Genomic DNA, 7,708 nt, shown 5'->3' with positions numbered 1-7,708 from the left:
CATAAAGCATGTGCATTCAAGTTTTGATTTGTCAATTCCTGAGAAGAAACAGGGTTGGATTAGGAGGAATACATTATCAGCAGGTGTGGTAGAATCACCTCTTTTCCTTCCCTTTAAAAGCAGTGCGCTCTGCACCACGGTGCTCTGACAATTCCGTGATAGACAGAACAGTCCGGAGCGGATCTGCCACAAAAGCTTCTCCCAAGAGGAAACTGATGTCCTTGTGCGGGAGGAGCAGAATTGCCACGAGCAAATACACAGCAAATTAAATTAGCTTTGGAGGAGATGTGCTATCTCCTCAGTGTGTCAGACATTAGGAGAACTATTGCCCAATGTAGGAAACAGTTCAGTGATATTAGCCGAAGAGCCAAACAGAAGCTGGAAGTGAACTGCAGGGACAGTTTGGCTACGGGAGGGGGGCATCCACCAGCCAGTCCCGGACATCTAAAGAGGATGCAGCCGCCTCCACAGCTCCACAGCACACTGACAGCTCTACAGTATGTTGGATGAAAATCATTCACACTACAGCCACATGTGTATACAGTTAGAATGAAAAACCTTATTTTTTCCTGCTTGAGGGAAATATGTCAAAGTCAAACATATCCCACATATCATCCACAAAAAGGCTTGGTAAGCTTTTGAATAGGACCTGTTCACACGCACATCGCCTGATAAAGCCGCAAAAACAGCATAGAACTTGCCTGTGCTTTGTGCCGTGCACTTTTGACCTAGTCTAAACAGGGCAGGCGACTAAGTGCAAATCTCTGTAATGCTTGACGCCAAAACTGCACTGCGCTGCTTGATCGTTACTGACACAATCCCTACTGTGCCTCTCTTCCCACGTTAGGCGCAGTCAGGTTCACGACTCGTTGCCAAAATACCAAATGGGAGGCAGGTGAGAAAAAAAGCTGCGTGTGACCGACGGAAATGCCACTTCGCCAGAGCAAAGCCCCGGTATCCGCCATGGGTCATCACGAAAACAGAGCCCATAAGCTTGTATGGGCAAAACCATGAAGTCTCATGCATCGCTGATGGGTGGATTTCCTCTTGTTCAGCCCCAACACATTACTTAGATTGAAAATAAGGCCATTTTTTAGGAATATGTTACATAGTGGATCTTTAAGTGCAAGAATCTCAAGAAAGAGCTGTAGTCTAAAATGCAAAGTTCCTATAATCACCTTCATTTTTATGCTGTCTCTATGAAACCTACTTTTCAACCCCCCTGTCAGATTATCACTTAGACATTTGTCCACATAAGCATATTTTCAATAGCACTCCTGATTTGCAGGAAACTACAATACAATGTTTTCAGCATCTTTTGGACGAATTTCATTTGCTTCTTGCAGTTGGCAATTACCTCCTCAGGTTTGAATGCTGACAGGGCATTGTGCAATGGGTGTACCGTAAGTGGCAAATATTGTATATTCTCGCATATTATTCAGGAATGTAGGATTTGTAATGACTGATGAACAGCTGTGGCGGAGGAGAGATAAACCTCATTATTGAAACGCAGATGTAGAAAATCAGCAAATGGTTAATTCATGCAGGGGCCATTTTGCAAACACATATAGTATGTGCTCCTCAGATAAGGAAATAAGTGAGCCTGTCTCATTATGTAACTGTTAGACTTTCTGTACTTATACTAGCAGGTGTAATTATTGTCTTTCTGATCATCCACAGAGACATTTCACCATAAAACAAGCACAGATCCTGTCCAGGCCCACGGCGCTCTCTAGAGGCCTGTTGTAGAGTAGATGACAGACTGACTATTTGCCTAACCTGAAAATGACTCAAAACAAGCACAGATCCTGTACAGGTCCACTAACGTTACTTCAGTACCACAAGGTAATAACGGTACCTACTGTTAAAGTGCGTAGGGCAGCAGAAGACGAGTTATCAAGTTACTGTTTATAAATCCCGTCACTAACACAGGTGAGTTTGACGCAAATTGTGGAATATTAAGTTTCACTTTTATTTTCACGAGAGACTCTGATTTAATACAAAGCTGCTGGTCTGCTGTTAAACATGTCAGATTAATTGAAAAAATTAACATGTTAATTTTCCCAGCCCTATTTATAATATAGTTCATAAAGCCAGTCTTGTTGTTTTGAGCTACAAAAATGTTATTATTTTTTGGATCATGTTCCATTCTCTCCATATTAAATCAATGTATTACGACCTCATCTTACAAATAAAAACAGTTTCAATCCAAACAGAGGTATAATCACTACTAAACATGAATGTTTTTACTAGTTAGAAAGTTATTACTAATCTTATACCCTTTATTAACAAAATAACAGTTCAGAGGATGGAATTGTTTTTTAACACTGAGCAACTAATATCAAGTCACTTAGTTTTTCCAAAATGGATACATGGTGTATTTCAGGCAACACTGATATCTTAAACCTACCAAATTTTATGTTCATTTTTGTCAGATGTTGCGCAACGGTAGCGTGTCTGACTCCAGATCAGAAGGTTGAGTGTTCAAATCACGTCAGGGTCAAACTCCTTGTCCTGGTCCTCCATGACCGCACTGGAGCTCAGCGTCTGGCGCTCCGACTGGGACACCTTGCTGATGTGGTGCTACATGTGTTTGTGTATAAGAGAGTATACGGGCGAAAACATGCTGTTAATTTAAGAATCTGTCGTTATTGCTGCAGACACAGAGAATTTCTAGGACGTTAACTTCTATAGACTTGAGAAAAACAATGTCTGTCTTTCTCACTGATGTATTCTTTGACATTTTACTGGTCATTTTCATTTGGTTCATTTGGTTTTTGAACAGAACAGACAATGGAGAGCCCTTTTTAAATGGTTTTTAGTACCTTAAATACCCTGCTACTCGTTTCTTTATAATGATGCATTCAACTTTCTTATATATAAATATATACTGCATGAGTAGTAATAATCTGAGTGTTCAATATGCAGTGTACTGTATGATGAAAGCCGAGTCAATGCTTTCTTCCTAGTGAAGTGCCACAAGCCTAGCTCATCAAAGTCAGAGCATTTTCTGAGCTCAAGGACTCAAAAGCCACTTCTGAATCCCTGGACAGTTAAATTCTACCAACATAACACTGATATTTTAAACCTAAGAAATGTATTTATAAAGTTTATCTTAATTTCTGTCAGTTGTTTGGTTTGTCTCAGCTGATTAGTGAACCTGTCAGAGATGCAAAACAGACTCTGTGGCGCAATGGTAGCGCGTCTGACTCCAGAAGGTTCAGAAGGTTACTTGTTCAAATCACGTCAGGGTCAAACAGTACATCTGTAACACTGTATGTACAACTTCAATGATAATAATATAATTATAATTGTATAATTAATTGTACAGCTGATTGATTGACATTCTGTTTTTAAGGTCCTATATTATTCAGTTTTCATGATTTTGCTTTCAAATATACCATGGATCTGGATGAATTTGAAGACTAAGTCCTGACAGGCAGACCCGACACAGTACTGGACCCTGATTGGCCGACAGCAACAGCTCCTTTGATTCAGATGAGGTAAACCTGCTGAGTGGAGGCTTTCCAGTTCAGACTTTTCCAGTCCAGGCTACAACTGCCTTGTAAAAAGAATGGATTTTATAAAAAAAAAAAAAATTCAACTACCCAAACAAAAATAAAATATTGACAATGTCTACATGAAATATCTTTGATTATATATGTATATAAACAGAGGAAAATTTGAAATCCTATAATAGTATATATATAATATAATATAATCAGTTTTCTCCCTCTTTTCCATATATATATATATATATATATATATATATATATATACATTATTTCTCCACAGCAGTCTGTCGTACCTGAAGCGCTCCAAACAGCATCATCTCCTCCTCGGTGCAGTCGATGTCCTCCAGCAGGACAGCCCAGGGGGCCTGCTCATACAGCTGGGTCAGACGCACTGCATCGTACTGGAGGACCAAGGAGAGGGGCGAAGAGAAGGGCGAGAGAGGGAGAGGAAAGAGAAGGAGAGATAGAGAGGGAAGAATGGGGAAGGAGATAGGAGATAGGGAAGAAAACAAAGGGAGAATGAACAGCCAATACAAGGTCAGTAATCAGTACTGCAAGGAGTAAAAGAGAGAGAGAGAGAGAGAGAGAGAGAGAGAGAGAGAGAGAGAGAGAGAGAGAGAGAGAGAGAGAGAGAATTTTTAATTCCTGTGAGCATAGGCATAATATACATGTATGCACAATGCGTAACTGCATGTGTGTGTATACTCAACTGTTGTTTTTGTGTGTGTGTGTGTGTGTGCAGTAGGTCTACCTGCTGTTGATGTGGGCCTTGTCCACCACACTGGCAGCTTGGCGCCAGCCTCGGGGTTGGGAGGAGGCAGGGAGATGGACATCTTGTAGACGGCCTCCATCGTGGGCGAGTCAGCGAAGTGAGCCGGCATGCCGTTCGTGGTCAGATGTTTGATCTGTTTCAGCTGATTAATGAACCTGCCAGCAACACAAAGCAGACTCTGTGGCACAACGGTAGCGCGTCTGACTTCAGATCAGAAGGTTGCGTGTTCAAATCACGTCAGGGTCAAAATGTGTGCTTCTTCAGGGGAACTGTGGAACTTTAGGACTCTTAAAAGGAAGCATTCATTGTGTGACTTTGTGCTTCTTAAGGGTCAGAGCTATGTATGTATAACACTGTATGTACAACTATATGCACTTGGTCAGACTTGAACATTCACTCTTCCACTGAGGTTACCTGTGCAGAAAATACATACTCATGACGAATATTATGTAAAATATGTATTTCATAGTTGTTGTCAGCTGTTTAGTTTGTCTCAGCTGATTAGTGAACCTGTCAATTAAGTAAAACACACTCTGGGTCTATATCCGAAGGGGCATGGTATACAGAAAAGTCAGCAAATTTTCTTAGATCTATGTTTGTTACAAGCAAAACGACTAATAGCTCTTTCATGGAAGAACATAAATAGGCCAGGAATAAGTCAATGGATTAGGGAAATATCTCTAACCCTACCCTTGGAGAAAATCACCTATATACTTAAAGATAAACAGGAAGTATTTCAAAAGATATGGGGCCCTTTTATACATTTTATTGAACATAGGGACTTGGGGAATTTCTTAGTTGAGCCAGAAGATGAATAGAAGTGGTTCAAATGTTTATGCATTTTGAAAAATGGTTACCCGTATAGAATAAGACAAACTGTATAGAATAAGAGAAACTTTTGTTTTACATTTTTTGGTTGTTCTGTATTTGTTTGTTTGCATTCCTTGTGCGTATCACTCTGACTGTGCCTTTCGAGGACTATGCTTGATGTTGCGTGTGTGTGTGTGTGTGTGTATGTGTGTGTGCTCAGTGTAGGTGTATGGATGTGCTATGTGTATTGTTTTTGTACTTTTTGTACTTCGTCATGGGCAGCCTGCTGTATCACTATGTCTAAAGTTGGGGCTTTTAACAGTAGGAGTTATGTATCTTTGTAGTTCTTCTCTCTCTCTGCCAGACTTGAACATCCATTTTCTACTTAGGTTTCCTGGCTATTGATGCATTTTTTTTTTACGTTTTACTGGTCATTTTCTTTTGGTTCATTTGGTTTTTGAAATGTTTTTAACACCTTAAACACCTTGCTACTTGTTTCTTTGTGATGATAGTTAGAACAGTCTAGACACCCACAACAGTCCCATACCTGTATGTCTCAGTGGTGCTGCAGGGGCTGCAGGGGGCCGAGCCCTCTCCCTGACCCCCAGGCCCCAACCTGGCTTGACCTCCAGAGGCAGGGGCAGACAGTCCTGCGGCGAGCCCCTGCACCAGCTCTCCCCCCGGGGGCAGAGGAGGGGCGTCCTGGGTGGTATTGGCTAGGTCAGGGCTCAGAGGGGTCTATTATTAGAGACAGACTATTGCTAGAGGCCTCCTCAAAGAGAAGGAGGTTCTTCTCTAGACATGGAGTGCAAAGAACAACTCCACGATGAGTCCATGGACCCCTGCGAGCTAGCCAGGAAGCTGAAGGTGTTTGAGGCAGAGAAGGCGGGCAACCAGCGCAACTACAAGGACCTGCTCTCCGAATACGAGGACTGCACACACGAAAATATGGGCCTGCAGCAACAAGTGAAGGGACTCAAGAAACAGATGGCCCAAAGCAGACGTGGGCGGCATAAGGCAGACAAGGAATATGAGTTCCCCTGCCAAGAGAACGAGGACCTCCGGAGGAATATGAAGGAGCAGGCCATGAAGGCCTGCAAGAAGGAGATTATGGTCCTCCAGAACGAACGTGAGCAGGCCACTAACCTTCAGGCAGAGAAGGAGGACTTCCTCCGCCGAGAGAATGAGGCGCTCCGCAAGGAAATGAAGGAGTGGAAAGAAAAGCTCCAGAGTGCCCACGAGCTGGAGAAGGCACATCAGCAGGACATGGAGGAGATGAAAATGCTCCAGAGACAGATTGCCTTGACCACTGAAAAGCTTGCAATCAGGTTCAAGGAACAGACTGAGGAGAAGATGCTGAAAAAGCTCCATGCAGAGGAGGCCTTGGCCAGCCAGAACCTCTCCATCGAGCTCAAGGCAGTGAAGGAGAAGGAGGCCCTACGCCAAAAGATGGAGGAGCAGGCCAACAAGCTGAAGGCTGATGAGATGGAAAAGGAGGCCCTCAAGTACAACAACAGAGAGGCAGAGAAGAAAGATGAAAAAGAGGTGGGAGAAAAACCCCACAAAAACTCCAAGAAGCCTTCCATGACCCTCAGCACACTGACAAGCCAAGACCCTCAGCACACTGACACCTGTGCTCACTCTCTCTGTATTTTTCCTTAATAAATGATATCACCATTGATATCTTAAAAATAATGCACCGCCTGTATTGTTTTAATTCAGTAAGTGGCTCTACAGCCAACATTGTATGCAGAGGATTTAAGACAGCTGGACATACAATGTTGTAGAGAAAATATAAAAGCTGTGTTGGATCTATAGTTGTTTTTATGTTTTTATCATATCAATTGTTTGTGTGGTTTTGCAATTTAAATGCTGTCAAACTCAGAAATGAAAGTGGTACATTTAGGTAGGTATATTTAGGTACATTTACCTCATCCTGAGATCCAATAAGCTATAGAATGTGAAAAACTAAAAGCTTAATATTTCATAACTACTCTGAACGCAGATCGGAGTTTACATTCTTTACATTCTAGTTCTCTTTTCAGTCCAGTGAACAGAACTTAACTACATTTACCTCCTAAATTCACTCTAAACACAGGATTCCAGCTGAAAGGATGTTGGTATCACATGTCCTTCATGGTAGCAAGGAAGTGGGTGTGGGTGATCAACCCTCCAACTAAAGAGATTTCTGCGACTAGCAGTTTGTATTTTGCCTTACTACCCAGTTTGGTAATTCAACAAGCACAGATCCTGTACGGACCCACGGCGCGTGTGTTCAATTCAATTCACTGCACTGAAGCATTGCAACACGATCATCAGTTAAATAATTCCACTAACGTCACTTAAATACCACAGGTAATAACGTTACGTAACGTTAAGGTTTATAGGTCAAGGGAAGACGTGGATGTCTGTAAATTGACGGCGAAGAGTGTGGCTCAATGTGTGAGATCCAATGTGACTTTATCAATATGGGACTGAATATGAGGTGTTTAGCCCATAGTTGAGAGGCCATCTCTTAGTCAGAGACACCATCTCACGAAGCAACATCTCACTAAGCGTTACCTGACTGACTGACAGACCTGAATTTGCCTCGTGATGCCCTCGGCAGCGC

The 7,708-nt window shown here is 42.2% G+C and overlaps 1 non-coding gene across 1 annotated transcript; it reads left to right on the top strand.

The window, feature by feature from the left end:
• Nucleotides 1–3,179: 3,179 nt before the first annotated feature.
• trnaw-cca (transfer RNA tryptophan (anticodon CCA)) lies at nucleotides 3,180–3,255 on the top strand. The gene is given in 2 exon segments: nucleotides 3,180–3,215; nucleotides 3,220–3,255. It is a non-coding gene; the product is annotated as a tRNA-Trp (tRNA).
• The last annotated feature ends 4,453 nt before the right edge of the window (nucleotides 3,256–7,708 follow it).

Source organism: Centroberyx gerrardi, chromosome 17 (assembly GCF_048128805.1).
Source record: "Centroberyx gerrardi isolate f3 chromosome 17, fCenGer3.hap1.cur.20231027, whole genome shotgun sequence".
In the NCBI taxonomy this organism is placed as follows: domain Eukaryota; kingdom Metazoa; phylum Chordata; class Actinopteri; order Beryciformes; family Berycidae; genus Centroberyx; species Centroberyx gerrardi.
Note: the sequence above shows the minus strand (reverse complement) of the source record. Positions and strands in the feature narration are given on the sequence as shown.